The sequence below is a fragment of the Coregonus lavaretus genome, assembly GCF_964263955.1.
Source record: "Coregonus lavaretus genome assembly, chromosome: 3".
Taxonomy (NCBI): domain Eukaryota; kingdom Metazoa; phylum Chordata; class Actinopteri; order Salmoniformes; family Salmonidae; genus Coregonus; species Coregonus lavaretus.
Window position 1 is genome coordinate 33,528,011 of NC_139990.1, and position 25,140 is coordinate 33,553,150.

Sequence of the window (25,140 nt, forward strand, 5' to 3'; positions counted from 1 at the left end):
TTAGGCGGATTACCAAATGGAGACATTTGGGTAGATTTGGGCACTATCAGTGCCGTTTGACTTTTATCAGGTACCAGACAGCAAAAGTCATTTAATTTCACTAACATATGTGTACATTCCATCAAAATACAACTGTTTTGATGTTGTTTCCAATGTTCTCCCAGACCTCTATACGTGTTCCCATTAAAATAAACCATACAATGGGAAAGTTTGACTCCAAACTGAGCAGATTTATTAGAAACTATAAACAACAAATTTAAAAACAAAAAGTCCACACATCCCAAAACTATAAACAATGATATGGTATCCTTGGGTGGGTTGTCACACAAAATGTAGACCCTTTTTACCCTAAAATTTGCTGTCGTGCCAATCCTTGAAACAGTTACGCTTTGATGTAATGCACAAAGGGACTTGGCACTTCCTGCAGTACACAGGTGTTTTCACTTTGGGGATGCCAACATCCAGACATCTCCTACAGTTCTTCCTGTCTTTGCTGGCATCATCACCATAGTATTCTGGCATGCAGGATGTTGGTGGTGGTCATGGTGGAGGTTGTGGTTCAGACTGTTTAGCAAAGCTCACCATTTCTGTGAGTAGCTTTTCCCTGAACTACTTCTGTGTGTACGGCTTAGCGGGGTTGTTCTTATGGAGTTCTTTGTGAAGTAGGAAACTAATTACAACAGCAATATCAACAAAATGAAAAAGAAAAGTCTTATACCATTTCATCGTCTTGTGGTGAACACTGTAGTATCCAATCAATGCGTCGGATAAAGGAAAGGGGAGACCATTACGCAGTGGTGTCGATTGTGGGGCCTGGGACTCTGGTGGGCATAAACCGGATTGGGTCTGGTCGTTCATCATTCTATTCTCTATTATGCCACCTATCTTCTTCTTCCTCTTCTTCCTCCCCGACTCTTGGAGTGGCAGGCCTACCTCCACCACGCTTACTTGGATGCGCTGACTTTGAGAAAGCTTTCCCTTTTCTTTTGGGTTGAGGGCTCTTTACAGGGGATTCAGTGTCCGATGAAGACCGTGGCCAAGGGAGGGGAGCAGAAGTGCGTTGTCTAGACAAGCGGCCAGGCTGAGGAAGAGGACGCTCTGCCTGAGGAAGGGGAAGCTGTGGCTGAGGAGGCAGATGCTCTGGCTGTGGCTCATCACCCCTATAGTCATCTTCACTGTGCAAACAAGACAATAGAGAAAAGAAAATCATGACTAAAACACACTTGTATTCATTCATTGACAAGTCTGACTCAAAACAGTCAGATATATAAAATAAATAGTTAGAACTATGAGAATGTTGACTAAAGTGATAATTCAGTGACAAGAAATAATACACATAGCATTCTATTGTAAGTAAACTTGTGTGTGGGCCTCTAAGCTAAGCTAGCGCTAACTTGAGTTGAGCTTCAGTTACTCAAATATATATTTTAGAATGTATGTTTTGTACTCATACAATAAATTAGTAATAGCAGTATTAGAAGTAATAAATAACAATGGGATTACATACTCTTCTGATGCTTGAGTAGGGCCCTGGACACGATAACCTTCGTTCTCGTTGTTGGGGTCTGGTTCGTCCGGTCTAAGCAGGTCCTCATCGTCCGATTCAGAGACTATGGGGATACATGGAGTCCAACTTTAATCTGTTACAATTAATAACGCCTCTGTAACTGTATATTTGTTACTAGAGCCTGCCATATTTTTATCAACTTTGCGTTTTCCCTCCGAAATTCAAGTGCTGTTGTGTGCTCTGCGTAACCGTGTGTAATGCAGCAAGTCAACTAATATGAGACAATGAGGTGCGCACTTGAATATTTCAACAACCGGTTAGTCGATTTTGACATGTGACCCCTCTATCGAAAGCTCTGGATCAGTAGAATTAAATTAGCACAATTGCAAGCCACTGTGATTGCATCATATATCCAGAAGATGGCGACAAAACAGTGCCTGTTGTGATTGAAACAAACTATTGACTTCATCTTCAAACACATTCTTGGCCATGTAAAACGATGGAAACTCATTGAAATCGACTCGGAATGAGAGAGAGACACTAGAGTATCTTTTCAAGTGGTTTTATTCGATCAGACACTACTTTTGGTAACAAAAACAACAAAGGTAAGACGCAGTTTGTTGTTGTGATAAAAAAAATGGAAGTTTGTTATTGACGTTCTTTGATTAATAGTTTAGTGAGTGTTGGTCATAGAGGAACAGGGCTATCACTGTTGGAATCTGTGAGGTAGCAACTTTCGAATGGTGTATCGTTTGTGTAGATAGGTTGAGAAAAATAAAATCTGTCTACGAATATACGGGCATGCACGGTTTCAAAATACAGTGCTGGTTTTGCTATATGCTTATATATTTGCTTGGAGTCTGAATATTATTTCATTTGGGCAACAACAGTTTAGCTAGATTCACAGTTGAGAGGCTTCTCGTTCCAGTAGTGTATAACATTCAGGTATTCACACATGTTTAAAAACCGTACTACGTCATTGTTTGAGATTGCGGGAGGAGTACCCCGGATATGGGGAACCTCGTGATGAAGAGGTTAACCTATGGTGTAACTGCTGTCATGTCTACAGTAAACTGTTAACTATGTCAGTGCCAAAGAGATCAAGATGTTGTGACTTAGGTATCATAACATACAGTGCTTTCGTAAAGTTTTCAGACCCCTTAACATTTTGTTTTTGTTACATTACAGCCTTATTCAAAACACCCCCCAAAAAAGGTTTTGAATTTTTTTCTAATTTATTTAAAAAAAATGAAATATCACATTTACATAAGTATTCAGACCCTTTACTCAGTACTTTGTTGAAGCACCTTTGGCAGTGATTACAGCCTCGAGTCTTCTTGGGTATGACGCTACAAGCTTGGCACACCTGTATTTGGGAAGTTTCTCCCATTCTTCTCTGCAGATCCTCTCAAGCTCTGTCAGGTTGGATGGGGAGCGTCGCTGCACAGCTATTTTCAGGTCTCTCCAGAGATGTTCGATCGGGTTCAAGTCCGGGCTCTGGCTGGGCCACTCCAGGGCATTTAGAGACTTGTCCCGAAGCCACTCCTGCATTGTATTGGCTGTGTGCTTAGGGTCGTTGTCCTGTTGGAAGGTGAACCTTCACCCCAGTCTGAGATCCTGAGCAACCTAGAGCAGTTTTTCATCAAGGATCTCTCTGTACTTTGATGCTGCCACCACCATGCTTCACCGTAGGGATGGTGCCAGGTTTCCTCCAGATGTGCCTCTTGGCATTCAGGCCAAAGAGTTCAATATTGGTTTCATCAGACCAGAGAATCTTGTTTCTCATGGTCTGAGTCATTTAGGTGCCTTATGACAAACTCCAAGCGGGCTGTCATGTGCCTTTTAATGAGGAGTGGCTTCCGTCTGGCCACTCTACCATTAAAGGCTTGATTGGTGGAGTGCTGCAGAGATGGTTGTCCTTCTGGAAGATTATCCCATCTTCACAGAGGAGCTCTGGAGCTCTGTCAGGTTCTTGGTCACCTCCATGACCAAGGCCCTTCTCCCCTGATTGCTCAGTTTGGCGGACGGTCAGCTCTAGGAAGAGTCTTGGTGGTTCCAAACTTCTTCCATTTAAGAATGATGGAGGCCACTGTGTTCTTGGGGACCTTCAATGCTGCAGAAATGTTTTGGTACCCTGCCCCAGGTCTGTGCCTCGACACAATCCTGTCTCAGAGCTCTACGGACAATTCCTTCAACCTCATGTCTTGGTTTTTGCTCTGACATGCACTGTCAACTGTAGGACCTTATATAGACAGGTGTGTGCCTTTCCAAATCATGTCCAATCAATTGAATTTACCACAGGTGGACTCCAATCAAGTTGTAGAAACATCTCAAGGATGAGCAATGGAAACAGGATGCACCTGAGCTCAATTTCGAGTCTCATAGCAAAGGGTCTGAATACTTATGTAAATAAGGTATTTCAGTTTTGTTTTTTTATATATACATTTGCCCCCCCAAAAAATGTCATTATGGAGTATTGTGTGTAGATTGATGAGGAAAATATATAATTAATCGATTTTAAAATAAGGCTGTAACGTAACAAAATGTGGAAAAAGTCATGGGGTCTGAATACTTTCCGAATGCACTGTATGTAAATAAGTTATTTCTGTTTTTTATTTTTAATACATTCGCAAACATTCCTAAAAACCTGTTTTCGCTTTGTCATTATGGGGTATTGTGTGTAGATTGCTGAGGATTTTTATTTATTTAATCCATTTTAGAATAACGCTGTAACGTAACAAAATGTAGAAAAAGTCAAGAGGTCTGAATACATTTACATTTACATTACATTTTAGTCATTTAGCAGACGCCATGCTCTATCAACTGAGCTACATCCCTGCCGGCCATTCCCTCCCCTACCCTGGACGACGCTGGGCCAATTGTGCGCCGCCCATGAGTCTCCCGGTCGCGGCCGGCTGCGACAGAGCCTGGATTCGAACCAGGATCTCTAGTGGCACAGTTAGCACTGAATACTTTCTGAAGGCACTGTATACTATCCTTAATATGGGACTTGGGCTCCCGAGTGGCGCAGCGGTCTAAGGCACTGCATCTCAGTGCTTGAGGCGTCACTACAGACCCCCTGGTTCGATTCCAGGCTGTATCACAACCGGCCGTGATTGGGAGTCCCATAGGGCAGCGCACAATTGGCCCAGCGTCGTCCGGGTTTGGCCGGTGTAGGCCGTCATTGTAAATAAGAATGTGTTCTTAACTGACTTGCCTAGTTAAATAAAGGTTAAATAAAAAGTAAACTAATAGAAAATACTTAGTTTGTACTTACAGTGCATCTAGTTTTCTGTGCTATAGATGGGTTGGTTGCTTAGCAACAAAACCAACGTGTGCACAACTATGGGGCAAAACAGACAGGGTTGGCTTAGACTGTTGACAACATGTAAACTATATTTAGTCACCAAATGTTTATTGAAAACATAAATACATTTGCACAATGAGCACCTGTCTCTCAAATACATTGTTACAGTTGTTGGTTAGATAGCTAGCTAGCTAACTTTATCCATATTAGCATAGACATGACATCAGTCAAAACAAGACATGGTATCAATAACAAGATACAACGAGCTGAAACAAGCCACCTACAGTGCATTCGGAAAGTACCCAGACCCCTTGACCTTTTCCACATTACGTTACGTTACAGCCTTATTCTAAAATTGATTAAATAGCTTTTTTCCCCTCATCAATCTGCACACAACACCCCTTAATGACAAAGTGAAAACAGGTTTTTAGAAATGTCTGCAAATGTATTAAAAATAAAAACAGAAATACCTTATTTACATAAGTATTCAGACCCTTTGCTATGAGACTCGAAATTAATCTCAGGTGCATCCTGTTTCCATTAATCATCCTTGAGATGAGATGTTTGAATACAGGGTCTTAATACTTACAGTTGAAGTCGGAAGTTTACATACACCTTAGCCAAATACATTTAAACTCAGTTTTTCACAATTCCTAACATTTAATCCTAGCAAAAATTCCCTGTCTTAGGTCAGTTAGGATCTCCACTTTATTTTAAGAATGTGAAATGTCAGAATAATAGTAGAGAGAATGATTTATTTCAGCTTTTATTTATTTCATCACATTCCCAGTGGGTCAGAAGTTTACATACACTCAATTAGTATTTGGTAGCATTGCCTTTAAATTGTTTAACTTAGGTCAAACGTTTCGGGTAGCCTTCCACAAGCTTCCCACAATAAGTTGGGTGAATTTTGGCCCATTCCTCCTGACAGAGCTGGTGTAAGTGAGTCAGGTTTGTAGGCCTCCTTGCTCGCACACACTTTTTCAGTTCTTCACACAAATGTTCTATAGGATTGAGGTCAGGGCTTTGTGATGGCCACTCCAATACCTTGACGTTGTTGTCCTTAAGCTATTTTGCCACAACTTTGGAAGTATAGATTTTTAATGAATTTATTTGCAAATTATGGTGGAAAATAAGTATTTGGTCAATAACAAAAGTTTCTCAATACTTTGTTATATACCCTTTGTTGGCAATGACACAGGTCAAACGTTTTCTGTAAGTCTTCACAAGGTTTTCACACACTGTTGCTGGTATTTTGGCCCATTCCTCCATGCAGATCTCCTCTAGAGCAGTGATGTTTTGGGGCTGTCGCTGGGCAACACGGACTTTCAACTCCCTCCAAAGATTTTCTATGGGGTTGAGATCTGGAGACTGGCTAGGCCACTCCAGGACCTTGAAATGCTTCTTACGAAGCCACTCCTTCGTTGACCGGGCGGTGTGTTTGGGATCATTGTCATGCTGAAAGACCCAGCCACATTTCATCTTCAATGCCCTTGCTGATGGAAGGAGGTTTTCACTCAAAATCTCACGATACATGGCCCCATTCATTCTTTCCTTTACACGGATCAGTCGTCCTGGTCCCTTCGCAGAAAAACAGCCCCAAAGCATGATGTTTCCACCCCCATGCTTCACAGTAGGTATGGTGTTCTTTGGATGCAACTCAGCATTCTTTGTCCTCCAAACACGACGAGTTGAGTTTTTAACAAAAAGTTATATTTTGGTTTCATCTGACCATATGACATTCGCCCAATCCTCTTCTGGATCATCCAAATGCACTCTAGCAAACTTCAGACGGGCCTGGACATGTACTGGCTTAAGCAGGGGGACACGTCTTGCACTGCAGGATTTGAGTCCCTGGCGGCGTAGTGTGTTACTGATGGTAGGCTTTGTTACTTTGGTCCCAGCTCTCTGCAGGTCATTCACTAGGACCCCCCGTGTGGTTCTGGGATTTTTGCTCACCGTTCTTGTGATCATTTTGACCCCACGGGGTGAGATCTTGCGTGGAGCCCCAGATCGAGGGAGATTATCAGTGGTCTTGTATGTCTTCCATTTCCTAATAATTGCTCCCACAGTTGATTTCTTCAAACCAAGCTGCTTACCTATTGCAGATTCAGTCTTCCCAGCCTGGTGCAGGTCTACAATTTTGTTTCTGGTGTCCTTTGACAGCTCTTTGGTCTTGGCCATAGTGGAGTTTGGAGTGTGACTGTTTGAGGTTGTGGACAGGTGTCTTTTATACTGATAACAAGTTCAAACAGGTGCCATTAATACAGGTAACGAGTGGAGGACAGAGGAGCCTCTTAAAGAAGAAGTTACAGGTCTGTGAGAGCCAGAAATCTTGCTTGTTTGTAGGTGACCAAATACTTATTTTTTTCTCAATTTGTCTGTCATAGTTGACGTGTACCTATGATGAAAATTACAGGCCTCTCTCATCTTTTTAAGTGGGAGAACTTGCACAATTGGTGGCTGACTAAATACTTTTTTTCCCCACTGTATATAGGACTCATTTTACTGTGGATATAGATCCTTTTGTACCTGTTTCCTCCAGCATCTTCACAAGGTCCTTTGCTGTTGTTCTGGGATTGATTTGCACTTTTCGCACCAAAGTACGTTCATCTCTAGGAGACAGAACGCGTCTCCTTCCTGAGCGGTATGACAGCTGCGTGGTCCCATGGTGTTTATACTTGCATACTATTGTTTGTACAGATGAACGTCGTACCTTCAGGTGTTTGGAAATTGCTCCCAAGAATGAACCAGACTTGTGGAGGTCTACAAAAAATGTTCTGAGGTCTTGGCTGATTTATTTTGATTTTCCCATGATGTCAAGCAAAGAGGCAATGAGTTTGAAGGTAGGCCTTGAAATACATCCACAGGTACACCTCCAATTGACTCAAATTATGTCAATTAGCCTATCAGAAGCTTCTAAAGCCATTTTCTGGAATTTTCCAAGCTGTTTAAAGGCACAGTCAACTTAGTGTATGTAAACTTCTGACCCACTGGAATTGTGATAGAGTGAATTATAAATTAAATAATCTGTCTGTAAACAATTGTTGGAAAAATTACTTGTGTCATGCACAAAGTAGATGTCCTAACCGACTTGCCAAAACTATAGTTTTTTAAAAAGACATTTGTGGAGTGGTTGAAAAACGAGTTTTAATGACTCCAAACTAAGTGTATGTAAACTTCCGATTTCAACTGTATGTAAATGTGGTATTTCAATCTTTATTTATAATACATTTGCAAAAATGTCCAAAAACCTGTTTTTGCTTTGTCATTATGGGGTATTGTGTGTAGATTGATTAGTGGAAAAAACAATTTAATCCATTTTAGATTAAGGCTGTAACATAACAAAATGTGGAAAAAAGTTAAGGGGTCTGAATACTTTCTGAATGCACTATACCAGTGGCGGTCAGTGCCGTTTAAGATGAGGGAGGACTATTTATTTTTCATGAGCATGGCCTTATTTCTATTACAGCATATTGGATGACTGTCATTCATATTCCATTCACCCAGTTCAATGTAACAGCGATAGGTTTAGGCTACTACATGATACTCCAATTTTTCCTATACCCATCATGAGGTTGCTACAACCTAGCCTATGAATGAAAGTTTACAGCGTAGATGCACACATGTGGAGAGACAAATTTGAGGTGACAGACAGTGACATTCAATACCCCCTTGCACACTCTTGCCTGCATCTAGCTGATATAGGGTGTAATCATTAGTCCAACAGTTGCAAGCGAGAGTTTCTATTGGACAAATTCAGGTCTGTTTATCCCTGTTTTGTTCCGTTTGCTCCCGTTTAAGAAACGTTTTTCAACAGAATCGGCGGAATGAATACACCCCTGATCACGTTTAAACAGAGTTCACTCTCATAACAGCCTAGTTGTATTCCTTCTCTTCTCTTCGCTTGTGGACTTCAATGCACAACACATCAGCTGTATGTGACCAGGCGAAAAAACCTTTCCAATCCAAACCGCTACACACAGCCTACATCGTTGTCACCATATTTGCTAAAGTAACTTCATAGTCAGCATAGCTAATAGAACTAACGCATAGTAAACCCGCTACAATCATGCAGTAACGTTAGTGTACATTCAGTAAGCAGTTACACCGGCTGGCCCCAGTGGCAATACATTTGTAATACCAAAAGCTTACCTTGACTTGGAAGAGTTCCAGTGTTGTGCTGGAAAGTCATAGCCACCTAGCTAACATAGCATCCCTCTTTTTGAGCAGGGTGTTTCAGTAGGCTAATCTAGCGTGCTGCCTTTGCTAGCTAAGTAAGTGAAACTGAAAGTGAAAAGAAATGATGAAATCTCTCTCTTTTTACTTCTCTCTTGCTTCTCCTTCATTTTGGAAGAAATTAATTTGTTCAAAACTGTTGAACTATTGTCTTTCTCTCACTTTGAGTCAACTACTCACCACATTTTATACACTGCAGTGCTAGCTAGCTGTAGTTTATGCTTTCAGTGCTAGATTAATTCTCTGATCCTTTGATTGGGTGGACAACATGTCAGTTCATGCTGCAAGAGCTCTGATAGGCTGGAGGACTTCCTCCGGAAGTTGTCATCATTACTGTGTAAGCCTATGGAAGTGGATGAGAACCATGAGCCTCCTAGGTTTTGTATTGAAGTCAATGTACCCAGAGGAGGACGGAAGCTAGCTGTACTCCGGCTTCACCATGGTGCTACCCTACAGAGTGCTGTTGAGGTTACTGTAGACCTTTTCAAAATAGTGTGTTTTAATCTGTTATTTGGTGACGTGTTTATATTTAGTTTAGGTTTATCTAAAAAGGATAACTTTTTTAATGTTTTACCATTTTAAATGTTTATTAAATTCACTGAGGATGGTCCTCCCCTTCCTCCTCTGAGGAGCCTCCACTGCACTATACGATCCCCCACATGGCAGCTTCTTGTCATTGTTGTTAGCTATCTGACTGTTAAGAATCATAACCTTCAGAATCATAACAACACACGCCTTCCGGCCACATCGATACAAGCGCATCATTTCCGTGACGTTGTCAGTCAACCCGTCTATTGTGGCAGGTGCATTGAAAAATGACCAGTGAACTGCAGTGCTCAATAAAACCCTGTGCTTGGAATGACCCTAATCTTTGTTCTAGATTAGAGATATCCTGCTTTTACAATCATGAAGATCAAACATTGTATTACTTTTAATATGGAGCTTGATGTCGGTGCAGGTTGAACCCTATTGGTGCATGTGGTTCGTTAGTATTCAGAGAATGGTACAGTTGAAGAAAGACAGAAACATGACAGAGAAACACAGATGTTCACAGTGACTAATTTATTTACTGTGAATGTAGGATAACACATTCCTTGTACATCTATAGGATGAGATTTACCCATTGTTGCCACTTGCCATTTAAAAAGATCACAGATATCTAACACAGCATTTTCATCCTTTCATTTAAAGCATACTGTACATTCAACTGTCCATTGCTGCCCTCTAGAGGCTAGCTTTGTAAGAACATGCATATGATCAAACTTACTAAAGAGAATATATTGGATTTATGTATCAAAGTTCTTGTCTATACTATGGCACAAAGTATGTGTTGTAACTGCCCTGCAACAATAATTATACTGAAATGAAGGGGTATCCGAGCAAATTGTGTTTGGTAACTAGAACTCATTACCATACTATTACCACATTATTTTGTTGTTATGTAAAGTGCTACCAATGTTTTTTAATACAGCCTGATGGCCAGATCAGCCATGCCCTTTGGGCATGCACCATTCACCAACCTGTCCATCAAACAACGGTCTTAACAACGGTCTTTGGCCTTTCATGTAGCCTACTATGGACAACCCAGGACACAGTTTGAACTACAATACATTGACTTTTAGGAGTACCATAGAAATAGAAAAGAAGGCCGAAGAATAGAAGGATCGACCAATGTTAAATTCATTACAATCTTGCAGACTTTTGAAATGTATTATCAGGAAGTGAGTTCCATAGATAGACTCAACAGTTACCATTTGTGGCCCCTCATTAACATCTACCTTTACATTGCAAATATGTTACCAGATCACAGTGTATTCAGAGCCAGTCCATGCAGACATTTATACATTTGTTTCACTTTAAGGAAATAAACATAAGTGATCAAAACCAAACATAGTATGCTTCTTTGAAATATGAGGCCAATATGTAAAAAATATCCCAACTTTGAATTACTATTTTTCTAATAATGTTCCGGCCAAATATATTGGCACCCTTGCACTTTTCTTAAATAATTCCCAATTTCGCTATAAAATGTTTATTGTTATTTTTATGTTGGCCACCACACCATTTTATTGGATTTTCAGCATTATAGAACCAATTGTAATTTTTTTAACTTATGTGTACAATTTTAATTTAGAAAAAGAAATGTCATTGACCCAATGGACAAAATTATTCCCACCAAAGAGCTAATACTTGGTTGCACAGCCTTTGGTCAAGATAACTGCCAACAAATACTTCTCGTAGTAGCCATCAATGAGCTTGCTGCACCTTTCTGCTGGAAGTTTAACCCACTTTTCAGCTGCAGATGTCGCCATAGGTTTTTGATGGGATTCAGACATGAAATCAATGCTGGCCACTCAAATTCTGCAATGTTTGATGGGTGCCTTCGACCAACTGCTGTTTTCAGATGTCGCCATAGATTTTTGATGGGATTCATACATGGAATCTTTTTTTTTTTTGTGTCATTTAGCAGCCGCTCTTATCCAGAGCGACTTACAGTAGTGAGTGCATACATTTCCGTACTGGCCCCCGATTGGAATCGAACCCAAAACCCTGGCGTTGCAAGCGCCATGCTCTATCAACTGAGCCACAAGGGATCAATGCTGGCCACTCCAGAACAGTTCAGTGTTTTTTCTTTAACCATTACGTGCATTTTTCTCTCTACCAACTGAGCTACACGGGACTGTGTTTGGGGTCGTTGTCCTGCTGGAAGACCCACAACCTTCGAAGGAGACCCAGTTTTTGTACACTGGGTTTAACATTGGATCAAACCACCATGATAATCTTCTGATTTCATGACGCCTTGCACAAGTTCAAGGCCCCCAGTACCAGATGCAGCAAAGCAACCCCTTTGAATGCTTCAATTGGTCGTCGGGAAACATAGCGCTGATTTGTATTGCCAAAGAGTTTTGTTTCATCTGCCCACAGAACAATTCCCCCAGGATTCAGGCTTGTTTGGGTGTTTTTTTGCGAAGTTCAATCTGGTTTTTTTGTGTCTCTTTCAGAGGTGGGGTCTTCCTATGTTTACCAAAGACCAAATGAAGATTTCAAAGAAAAGAACACCCTCCCTTCAATCAAACACGGGGGAGGTTTGATAATTCTGTTGGGTTGCTTTGCTGCCTCTGGTATATGGGGCCAAACGAACTATCATGGTCCAAACACACCAAGACAGTCGTGAAGAGGGCACGACAAAGCCTATTCCCCCTCAGGAGACTAAAAAGATTTGGCATGGGTCCTCAGATCCTCAAAAAATTCTACAGCTGCACCATCGAGAGCATCCTGACTGGTTGCATCACCGCCTGGTATGGCAACTGCTTGGCCTCTGACCGCAAGGCACTACAGAGGGTAGTGCGTACGGCCCAGTACATCACTGGGGCAAAGCTCCCTGCCATCCAGGACCTCTATACCAGGCGGTGTCAGAGGAAGGCCCTCAAAATTGTCAAAGACTCCAGCCACCCTAGTCATAGACTGTTCTCTCTGCTACCGCACGGCAAGCGGTACCGGAGTGCCAAGTCTAGGTCCAAAAGACTTCTCAACAGCTTCTACCCCCAAGCCATAAGACTCCTGAACAGCTAATCATGGCTACCCGGACTATTTGCACTGCCCCCCCACCCCATCCTTTTTACGCTGCTGCTACTCTGTTAAGTATTTATGCATAGTCACTTTAACTCTACCCACATGTACATATTACCTCAACTACCTCAACTAGCCGGTGCCCCCGCACATTGACTCTGCAACGGTACCCCCCTGTATATATAGCCTCCCTACTGTCACTTTATTTTACTGTATATATAGCCTCCCTACTGTCACTTTATTTTACTTCTGCTCTTTTTTTCTCAACACTTTTTTTGTTGTTGTTTATTCTTACTTTTTTTGTTTAAAATAAATGCACTGTTGGTTAAGGGCTGTAAGTAAGCATTTCACTGCAATGTCTGCACCTGTTGTATTCGGCGCATGTGACCAATAAAATTTGATTTGATTTGATTTGATTTAATACATGTACACTTGCTAGTGGTAACTTTAATTAGCGAAATACATGAATGAAAAGTGAACAATAGTAGCGAGAAACAAAGGTTTGGCACCTAAACCAATGAATGTCTGTTCTCTGTTCTTTTACAGCTCTGAAAAGGCATAAACCATCATAATATACATAAATTAAATTATAAATGTGTTTCTGTTAATGTTGCAAATAAACAGTTTAAATATAGTCTGGATAACTTGTCATTATAAAAGGAAGGACATCAGCTCCGTGACAATATACCTGACATCCTTCTTCCAAAGGGCCTTTCTATGGATTTCATTGTAGTAGGCGTTTTTTGGGGGGGACAATGTGTCAGGCATGGATTATCAAGGCATTTTGTAATGGAACTCGTGAGTTAAGCTCGTGTAAATATTACTAATTTATTTGTTTTTGTTTTATTTAACCAGGTAAGCCAGTTGAGAACAAGTTCTCATTTACAACTGCGAACTGGCCAAGATAAAGCAAAGCAGTGCGATAAAAACAAAAACACAGAGTTACATACGGGGTAAACAAAACATAAAGTCAAAAATACAACAGAAAATATATATACAGTGTGTGCAAATGTAGCAAGTTATGGAGGTAAGGCAATAAATAGGCCATAGTGCAAAAATAATTACAATTTAGTATTAACACTGGAATGATAGATGTGCAAGAGATGATGTGCAAATAGAGATACTGGGGTGCAAATTAGCAAAATAAATAACAATATGGGGATGAGGTAGTTGGGTGGGCTAATTTCAGATGGGCTGTGTACAGGTGCAGTGATCGGTAAGGTGCTCTGACAACTGATGCTTAAAGTTAGTGAGGGAGATAAGAGTCTCCAGCTTCAGAGATTTTTGCAGTTCGTTCCAGTCATTGGCAGCAGAGAACTGGAAGGAATGGTGGCCAAAGGAGGTGTTGGCTTTGGGGATGACCAGTGAGATATACCTGCTGGAGCGCATACTACGGGTGGGTGTTGCTACGGTGACCAATGAGCTAAGATAAGGCAGGGATTTGCCTAGCAGTGATTTATAGATGACCTGGAGCCAGAATGCTCATTATGAGTTAAGATCTACTACACAATAAAACATTAAGCACCACATATTTATCCAGTTTTCATTTCAAGATTTTATAACTTTGCTTCACTCAAGTTGCTATTGTTCGCCAGGTTAATTCTATAGAACTCCTGAATCCTCCTCCAAAGGTAGACCTCTGCTGCTGCGTGGGACCTGGGCTCACCTCCCCACACAACAGGGTTTCTGATAACACCATGAATACTGGACAGGCAGAAGGGCATGTAGGGTGTCTCCAAGTAGTGTCCTGCCCCAGGGTAAAATACTGACTCGTAATTATCCTTCCCATGACGCTTTAGTTGTTCCATTGCCTGATCTGCAATATAACAACTGTCCCAGTTTTGGTCATCCTCTGCAGCAACAAAGAGAAACATTCCATTGGCTCTCTCAATTGGGATGAGCGTTGCGTGATTCTCCTCTGCCATGGGGTCATTAATAACATATTTCACATTTAAGGTCCCTGACTTGGTAACAAAGACTATTTTTGTATCAAACATAAGGGGAGGTATGACTGTGCCTTTGTAGTGAAGAGGAATCATGGCATTGGCAGAAAAGTGGCAATGGAAGGTACAAGATCCCCACTTTTGGACAGTGATAATAAACCTCATCCAGAGCCGCTAACCTTAGAAGAAAAAGAGACAGCAAATAAAGCACCGACTTTAAGACATTCTGGTAGTACTTCATATTACAGTAGAGAACTATTTCCATGAAATAGAGGAGTGAATTGAAGTAATATTGAAGTTAATACAAATTAATGAATAGGCTAATTATATGGCTATGAGAAGCTGTAAGCAATTATAACAAATTTTACCCTTATTACCACGTTGTTACCCCTTTATCCCGTGCTGTAACGTAAAGTAATACCAGAAAGTTAATAAGGAAATAAAATCAAACAAGAACTGAATCGCCTCCTCAAAATACTCCAGATGGATCTCGGTCACGTTTTTAGGAAGATCATCATAGCCATATAATGACACTGTAAAGACCACAAGCTGTAGTTTCAGATAGACCTCTTCCGTATGTGTATAGGTCTAAAACAGCTGGGAGTGGACCTATTCCTGTAAAGAAGGAAATATACTCTTTAAAACATTGAAAATCAGCACATCACATTGATGGTAAATACCAACTTATAATACATAGTAGACAAAAGGGTAAACAGTAACACCAACCAGGAGGTACAAATAGAATAGTCTCCCGAGTGGCGCAGTGGTCTAAGGCACTGCATCGCAGTGCTAGCTGTGCCACTAGAGATCCTGGTTCGAATCCAGGCTCTGTCGTAGCCGGCCGCGATCGGGAGACCCATGGGGCGGCGCGCAATTGGCCCAGCGTCGTCCAGGGTAGGGGAGGGAATGGCCGGCAGGGATGTAGCTCAGTTGATAGAGCATGGCGTTTGCAACGCCAGGGTTGTGGGTCCCCCACAGGGGGTATGAAAGAAATAAAAAATAATGTATGCACTAACTAACTGTAAGTCGCTCTGGATAAGAGCGTCTGCTAAATGACTAAAATGTAAATGTAAATGTAAATGTAGAACTCCACGAATCTTCACCTCTTTGACAGGAATTCGTCTTACTCCATCTGCAAGCAGACTTCTTTCATTGATTACTGTCACGATCGTCAGGGAGAGAAGTAGACCAATGCGCAGCGTGATGAACGAACATGTTACTTTATTTAATCTAAGCACGAACAAAACAACAAACGACTCGTAACGTCCACGGTGACAATGACCGAACACGGAACAAAAACCCACAAACACAAAGTGAAAAACAGACAGTTAAATATGGCTCCCAATCAGAGACAACCAGCCAACAGCTGACACTCGTTGCCTCTGATTGGGAGTCACTCAGGCAAACATAGAAAACAACAAACTAGAACCCCCAACATAGAAAAAACCACATAGAATGAACACACCCTGGCTCAACAAATAGAGTCCCAGAGCCAGGGTGTGACAGTACCCCCCCCTAAAGGCGCGGACTGCGACCGCGCCTCAATACGAGCAAAACAGGGGAGGGCTGGGTGGGCATTCCTCCTCGGCGGCGGTTCTGGCTCCGGGCTTGCCTACCACCCTCCAACAAACCCCCCATAGCGCCCCTGGTCCGGTCTGGCCCCGCTGGCTGGAGCTGGACTGGACGTAGCAGGAGCGGTAAGCTTCAACTCCGTAGTGGAGCCGTTGACCGGTACCTGGTTAGGCACCGGTGACCCAGGCACGGGTTGTGCCGGACAGACGACGCGCACCCCTGGCTTGGTGCGTGAGGCAGGAAAGGACCGGACCTGGCTGACGATGCGCACCCCTGGCTTGGTGCGTGGAGCAGCAACGGGCCGGACCGGGCTGACGATACGCACCCCTGGCTTGGTGCGTGGATCCGGAACGGGCCTCACCGGACTGACGACTCGCACCCCTGGCTTGGTGCGTGGAGCAGCAACGGGCCGGACCGGGCTGACGATGCGCACCCCTGGCTTGGTGCGTGGAGCCGGAACGGGCCTCACCGGACTGACGACTCGCACCCCTGGCTTGGTGCGTGGAGCAGCGACGGGCCGGACCGGGCTGACGATGCGCACCCCTGGCTTGGTGCGTGGAGCCGGAACGGGCCTCACCGGACTGACGACTCGCACCCTTGGCTTGGTGCGAGTGGCAGGAACGGGCTGGACCAGGCTGACGACTCGCACCCCTGGCTTGGTGCGAGTAGCAGGAACGGGCTGGACCAGGCTGACGACTCGCACCCCTGGCTTGGTGCGAGTGGCAGGAACAGGCCGGGCCGGGCTGGCGACGCGCACCGTAGACTTGGTGCGAGTGGCAGGAACAGGCCACGCCGGGCTGGCGACGCGCACCGTAGGCTTGGTGCGTGGAGCAGGGACAGGCCGGGCTGGGCTGGCGACACACACCGTAGGCCTGGTGCGTGGAGCAGGGACAGGCCGGGCTGGGCTGGCGACGCACACCGTAGGCTTGGTGCGTGGAGCAGGGACAGGCCGGGCTGGGCTGGCGACGCACACCGTAGGCTTGGTGCGTGGAGCAGGGACAGGCCGGGCTGGGCTGGCGACGCACACCGTAGGCTTGTTGCGAGGGGCAGGAACAGGCCGGGCCGGGCTGGCGACGCACACCGTAGGCTTGGTGCGAGGGACAGGAACAGGCCGGGCTGGGCTGGCGACGTGCACCGTACACTTAGTGCGGGAAGCAGGAACGGGCCGGACCGGACTGGTGACGCACACCACTTGCTTGGTGTGAGGAGCGGGACTGGGTTTCATCATAACCCTCCGCTCCCTCAGCTGCCTACCGAGTTCCTCTCGCCGTGCCTCATTTCTCACCCTTTCCCTTATTGCCTCCAATAGCTCCATCCTCTGCAACACTAACTCCTGCTCCCTCTGGGCCAATAGCCCCCTTAACCTGGTGGCCTCCTCACCTAATCGCCCTGTGGCAGCCTCCTGCTGCCCAGTCGCCCCTGCCGTGTGCCCCCCCCTAAAATTTTTTTGGGGTTGCCTCTCGACCGTCCGACGCTGACACTGCTTACGCCGTTGCTCCTCTCTCCGTCGCCTCTCAACTGTCTCACTCCATGGCCGGCGATCCATCCCGGCCAGGATCTCCTCCCAGGTCCAGGACCCTTTCCCGTCCAATATCTCCTCCCATGACCAGGCTGCCTGCTCCTGGACACGCTGCTTGGTCCTGGTATGGCGTTTTTTTTTGTCACGATCGTCAGGGAGAGAAGTAGACCAATGCGCAGCGTGATGAACGAACATGTTACTTTATTTAATCTAAGCACGAACAAAACAACAAACGACTCGTAACGTCCACGGTGACAATGACCGAACACGGAACAAAAACCCACAAACACAAAGTGAAAAACAGACAGTTAAATATGGCTCCCAATCAGAGACAACCAGCCAACAGCTGACACTCGTTGCCTCTGATTGGGAGTCACTCAGGCAAACATAGAAAACAACAAACTAGAACCCCCAACATAGAAAAAACCACATAGAATGAACACACCCTGGCTCAACAAATAGAGTCCCAGAGCCAGGGTGTGACAATTACTTCAGCCAGTATCCCTGGACTATCCTTGGAATGTACACTGAAGTTGACAAGGCAAGGTGCTGCTACAAGCCTTCTGTAACCGTAAAAGCCTTGGATTCTTGCATGTCAACATCAGAAGCCTCCAACCAAAGTTTGAGTTATTCACTGCGTTAGCACACTCTGCCAACCCTGATGTTCTAGCAGTGTCTGAATCCTGGCTTAGGAAGGCCACCAAAAATTCAGACATTTCCATCCGAATTACAACATTTTCCGTCTAGATAGAACTGCCAAAGGGGGCGGAGTTGCAATCTACTGTAGAGATAGCCTGCAGAGCTCTATCATACTATCCAGGTCTGTGCCCAAACAGTTTGAGCTTCTACTTCTAAAAATCCACCTTTCCAGAAATAAGTCTCTCACTGTTACAGACCCCCCTCAGGCCCCAGTTGTGCCCTGGACACCATGTGTGAATTGCTTGCCCACCATCTATCCTCAGAGTTCGTACTGCTTGGTGACCTAAACTGGGATATTTCTTAACACCCCGGCCGTCCTACAATCTAAACTAGATGCCCTCAATCTCACACAAATTATCAAGGAACCTACCAGGTACAACCCTAAATCCGTAAACATGGGCACCCTCATAGATATTATCCTGACTAATTTACCCTCTAAATACACCTCCGCTGTCTTCAACCAGGATCTCAGCGATCACTGCCTCATTGCCTGTGTCCGTAATGGGTCCGCGGTCAAACGACCACTCCTCATCACTGTCAAACGCTCCTTAAAACACTTCAGCGAACAGGCCTTTCTAATTGACCTGGCCCGGGTATCCTGGATGGATATTGACCTCATTCCGTTAGTAGAGGATGCCTGGTTGTTCTTTAAAAGTGCTTTCCTCTCCATCTTAAATAAGCATGCCCCATTCAAAAAATTCAGAACTAAGAAGAGATATAGCCCCTGGTTCACCCCAGACTTGACTGCCCTTGACCAGCACAAAAACATCCTGTGGCGTACTGCATTAGCATCGAACAGCCCCCGCGATATGCAACTTTTCAGGGAAGTCAGGAACCAATACAGTGAGGGAAAAAAGTATTTGATCCCCTGCTGATTTTGTACGTTTGCCCACTGACAAAGAAATGATCAGTCTATAATTTTAATGGTAGGTTTATTTGAACAGTGAGAGACAGAATAACATCAAAAAAATCCAGAAAAACGCATGTCAAAAATGTTATAAATTGATTTGCATTTTAATGAGGGAAATAAGTATTTGACCCCTCTGCAAAACATGACTTAGTACTTGGTGGAAAAACCCTTGTTGGCAATCACAGAGGTCAGACGTTTCTTGTAGTTGGCCACCAAGATTGCACACATCTCAGGAGGGATTTTGCCCACTCCTCTTTGCAGATCTTCTCCAAGTCATTAAGGTTTCGAGCCTGACGTTTGGCAACTCGAACCTTCAGCTCCCTCCACAGATTTTCTATGGGATTAAGGTCTGGAGACTGGCTAGGCCACTCCAGGACCTTAATGTTCTTCTTCTTGAGCCACTCCTTTGTTTCCTTGGCCGTATGTTTTGAGTCATTGTCATGCTGGAATACCCATCCACGACCCATTTTCAATGCCCTGGCTGAGGGAAGGAGGTTCTCACCCAAGATTTGACGGTACATGGCCCCGTCCATCGTCCCTTTGATGCGGTGAAGTTGTCCTGTCCCCTTAGCAGAAAAACAACCCCAAAGCATAATGTTTCCACCTCCATGTTTGACGGTGGGGATGGTGTTCTTGGGGTCATAGGCAGCATTCCTCCTCCTCCAAACACGGCGAGTTGAGTTGATGCCAAAGAGCTCGATTTTGGTCTCATCTGACCACAACACTTTCACCCAGTTCTTCTCTGAATCATTCAGATGTTCATTGGCAAACTTCAGACGGGCCTGTATATGTGCTTTCTTGAGCAGGGGGACCTTGTGGGCGCTGCAGGATTTCAGTCCTTCACGGCGTAATGTGTTACCAATTGTTTTCTTGGAGACTATGGTCCCAGCTGCCTTGAGATCATTGACAAGATCCTCCCGTGTAGTTCTGGGCTGATTCCTCACCGTTCTCATGATCATTGCAACTCCACAAGGTGAGATCTTGCATGGAGCCCCAGGCCGAGGGAGATTGACAGTTATTTTGTGTTTCTTCCATTTGCGAATAATCGCACCAACTGTTGTCACCTTCTCACCAAGCTGCTTGGCGATGGTCTTGTAGCCCATTCCAGCCTTGTGTAGGTCTACAATCTTGTCCCTGACATCCTTGGAGAGCTCTTTGGTCTTGGCCATGGTGGAGAGTTTGGAATCTGATTGATTGATTGCTTCTGTGGACAGGTTTCTTTTATACAGGTAACAAAACTCCCTTTAAGAGTGTGCTCCTAATCTCAGCTCGTTACCTGTATAAAAGATTCCTGGGAGCCAGAAATCTTTCTGATTGAGATGGGGTCAAATACATATTTCCCTCATTAAAATGCAAATCAATTTATAACATTTTTCACAACAGTTTTTCTGAATTTTGTTGTTGTTATTCTGTCTCTCACTGTTCAAATAAACCTACCATTAAAATTATAGACTGATCATTTCTTTGTCAGTGGGCAAACGTACAAAATCAGCAGGGGATCAAATACTTTTTTCCCTCACTGTATACACAATCAATTAGGAAAGCAAAGGCTAGCTTTTTCAAACAGAAATTTGCATCCTGTAGCACTAACTCCAAAACGTTTTGGGACACTGTAAAGTCCATACTTCTCAGATAGAGTTCAATGTGTCAAATCGGAGGGCCTGTTGTCTGGACCTCTAGCAGTCTCTATGGGGGTGCCACAGGGTTCAAATCTCGGGCCGACTCTATTCTCTGTGTATATCAATGATGTCGCTCTTGCTGCTGGTGACTCTCAGATCCACCTCTACGCAGACGACACCATGTTGTATACATCTGGCCCTTCATTGGACACTGTGTTAACAAACCTCCAAACGAGCTTCAATGCCATACAACACTCCTTCCGTGGCCTCCAACTGCTCTTAAACGCTAGTAAAACTAAATGCATGCTCTTCAATCGAACGCTGCTTGCACCCGCCCGCCCGACTAGAATCCCTACTCTCGGCGGGTCTGACTTAGAATATGTGGACAACTACAAATACATAGGTGTCTGGTTAGACCTTAAACTCTCCTTCCAGACTCACATTAAGCATCTCCAATCCAAAGTTAAATCTAGAATCAGCTTCCTATTTCGCAACAAAGCCTCCTTCAGTCATGCTGCTAAACATGCCCTCGTAAAACTGACTATCCTACCGATCCTTGACTTCGGCGATGTCATTTACAAAATAGCTTCCAACACTCTACTCAGCAAATTGGATGTAGTCTATCACAGTGCCATCCATTTTGTCACCAAAGCCCCATATACTACCCACCATTGTGACCTGTACGCACTCGTTGGCTGGCCCTCACTACATATTCGTCGCCAAACCCACTGGCTCCAGGTCATCTATAAATCTCTTCTAGGCAAATCCCCGCCTTATCTTAGCTCATTGGTCACCATAGCAACACCCACCCGTAGTGTGCGTTCCAGCAGGTATATCTCACTGGTCATCCCCAAAGCCAACACCTCCTTTGGCCGCCATTCCTTCCAGTTCACTGGAACGAACTGCAAAAATCTCTGAAGCTGGAGACTCTTAACTCCCTCACTAACTTTAAGCATCAGTTGTCAGAGCACCTTCCCGATCACTGCACCTGTACACAGCCCATCTGAAATTAGCCCACCCAACTACCTCATCCTCATATTGTTATTTACATTGTTATTTATTTTGCTCATTTGCACCCCAGTATCTCTATTTGCACATCATCTTCTGCACATCTATCACTCCAGTGTTAATACGAAATTGTAATTATTTTGCACTATGGCCTATTTATTGCCTTACCTTGTCACGCTCTGGCTCCGGGACTTTGTATGTTGAGCCAGGGTGTGTTCGTTTTGTTGTGTTTGGTTTGGTTTTGGTTGTGTTTCCTTGTTTGGTCGTGTGACTCCCAATCAGTGGTAACGAGTGTCAGCTGTCGGCTCGTTATCTCTGATTGGGAGCCATATTTAAACTGTCAGTGTTCACCTTAGTGTTGTGGTTTTTTGTTCCTTGTCAGTTTTTGTTACTGTGGACTTTACGAATCGTCATTGTTTGTTGTTTTGGCATTGAGTACTTTAATTTAATAAAGTCATGTTCACTCAACGCGCTGCGCTTTGGTCTCATTCGTCAGACGATCGTGACAGAAAAACCCACCGTACCAGGACCAAGCAGCGTGTCCAGGAGCCAAGGGTCTGGACATGGGAGGAGATTTTGGAAGGTAAAGGGTCTTGGACTTGGGAGGAGATCCTGGATGGGATGGATCGCCGGCCATGGAGTAAAACAGTGGAGAGGCGACTGAGAGAGGAGCAACGGCGTCAGCAGGGCCATCGTCGGAAGGACGAGAGGCAACCCCAAAAAGTTTTTTGGGGGGGGCACATGGCTTGGGCGGCTGGGCAGCAGGAGGCTGCCACAGGGAGACGTGGAGAGAAGGCTACCGGATTACGGGAGCCATTGGCGAGTAGAGGGAGGGAAGTAGTTGAGGCACGGCGTGAGAGACTGAGGTGTGTTACCAGTCCGGTCCGGCCCGTTCCTGATCCCCGGTTAAGGCCAGTGGTGTGTGTTCCCAGTATGGACCGGCCTGTTCCTACTCCACGCACCAAGTCCACGGTGTGCGTCGCCAGCCCAGCCCGGCCTGTTCCTGCTCCACGCACAAAGCCTACGGTGTGCGTCGACAGCCCTGCCCGGCCTGTTCCTGCTCCACGTACCAGACCTACGGTGTGCGTCGCCAGCCCAGCCCGGCCTGTTCCTGCTCAACGCACAAAGCCTACGGTGTGCGTCGCCAGCCCAGCCCGGCCTGTTCCTGCTCAACGCACAAAGCCTACGGTGTGCGTCGCCAGCCCAGCCCGGCCTGTTCCTGCTCCACGCACAAAACCTACGGTGTGCGTCGCCAGCCCAGCCCGGCCTGTTCCTGCTCCACGCACAAAACCTACGGTGTGCGTCGCCAGCCCAGCCCGGCCTGTTCCTGCTCCACGCACAAAACCTACGGTGTGCGTCGCCAGCCCAGCCCGGCCTGTTCCTGCTCAACGCACAAAGCCTACTGTGTGCGTCGCCAGCCCAGCCCGGCCTGTTCCTGCTCAACGCACAAAGCCTACGGTGTGCGTCGCCAGCCCAGCCCGGCCTGTTCCTGCTCCACGCACAAAACCTACGGTGTGCGTCGCCAGCCCAGCCCGGCCTGTTCCTGCTCAACGCACAAAGCCTACTGTGTGCGTCGCCAGCCCAGCCCGGCCTGTTCCTGCTCAACGCACAAAGCCTACGGTGTGCGTCGCCAGCCCAGCCCGGCCTGTTCCTGCTCAACGCACAAAGCCTACGGTGTGCGTCGCCAGCCCAGCCCGGCCTGTTCCTGCTCCACGCACAAAACCTACGGTGTGCGTCGCCAGCCCAGCCCGGCCTGTTCCTGCTACTCGCGCCAAGCCAAGGGTGCGAGTCGTCAGCCTGGTCCAGCCCGTTCCTGCTACTCGCACCAAGCCAAGGGTGCGAGTCGTCAGCCTGGTCCAGCCCGTTCCTGCTACTCGCACCAAGCCAGGGGTACGAGTCGTCGGCCTGGTCCAGCCCGTTCCTGTTACTCGCACCAAGCCAAGGGTGCGAGTCGTCAGCCTGGTTCAGCTCGTCCCTGCTACTCGCACCAAGCCAAGGGTGCGAGCCGTCAGCCTGATCCAGCCCATTCCTACTACTCGCACCAAGCCAGGGATGCGAGTCGTCAGCCTGGTGAGGCCCGGTCCGGCTCCACGCATCAAGCCTAGGGTGCGTATCGTCAGCCAGGTCCGGTCCGTTCCTGCCTCACGCGCCAAGCCAGGGGTGCGCGTCGTCAGTCCAGATCCTACCAGCTGGGTCAGATCGGACCGGGGGCGCTACGGGGGGATTGAAGAAGGGTGGTGGTCAAGCCCGGAGCCGGAGCCGCCTCCGAGGAGTAATGCTTACCCAGCCCTCCCCTGTTTGGGGTTTTTGAGGCGCGGTCGCAGTCCGCGCCTTTAGGGGGGGGTACTGTCACGCTCTGGCTCCGGGACTTTGTATGTTGAGCCAGGGTGTGTTCGTTTTGTTGTGTTTGGTTTGGTTTTGGTTGTGTTTCCTTGTTTGGTCGTGTGACTCCCAATCAGTGGTAACGAGTGTCAGCTGTCGGCTCGTTATCTCTGATTGGGAGCCATATTTAAACTGTCAGTGTTCACCTTAGTGTTGTGGGTTTTTGTTCCTTGTCAGTCTTTGTTACTGTGGACTTTACGAATCGTCATTGTTTGTTGTTTTGGCATTGAGTACTTTAATTTAATAAAGTCATGTTCACTCAACGCGCTGCGCTTTGGTCTCATTCGTCAGACGATCGTGACATACCTCCATAACTTACTACATTTGCACACACTGTATATAGATTTTCTATTGTGTTATTGACTGTACGTTTTGTTTATTCCATATGTAACTCTGTGTTTGTTATTTTTATCGCACTGCTTTGCTTTATCTTGGCCAGGTCGCAGTTGTAAATGAGAACTTGTTCTCAACTTGCTTACCTGGTTAAATAAAGGTGAAAAAAACAAAAACAAAAAAATTAACAAACATAGTGTGTAAGGTGTTTGCTTTCAGAGACCACAAAAGCCCCTTTGGTTCTACTCCAGTGTAGCTGCCACCTAGTGATGAAGCTGAAAGTGGACAGTGGTTAGATCAATCGTTCCACTGCAGTTGGCCTCATAGGTAGCCAAGGACCTGAATGCAATGCCTTTGTCATCTGTTACTTCTGCCCTCAGCTCCACCTGCTGTTTTGGTTTCAGCCTGTCCACTTTCAGCTGCACCGGCTCATCGACCAAGCACTTGGCATTGGGAAGAATTTGTAAACACACTTTAGACATTATATACTCTGGTTAGGAGTGGACAGAGATCGAGATTCAGTTTAGGCTTC

General features: G+C 45.4%; 1 pseudogene across 1 annotated transcript; it reads right to left on the bottom strand.

Annotated features, from left to right (window-relative positions):
• Nucleotides 1-1,002: 1,002 nt before the first annotated feature.
• LOC311107082 (acyl-coenzyme A thioesterase 1-like) lies at nt 1,003-25,090 on the bottom strand (annotated as a pseudogene). Its single transcript has 6 exons — nt 24,793-25,090; nt 18,148-18,220; nt 14,674-14,724; nt 14,197-14,587; nt 1,545-1,610; nt 1,003-1,175 (listed from the first exon to the last, which is right to left on the bottom strand). The product of its transcript is annotated as an acyl-coenzyme A thioesterase 1-like (transcript).
• Between the last annotated feature and the right edge of the window lie 50 nt (nt 25,091-25,140).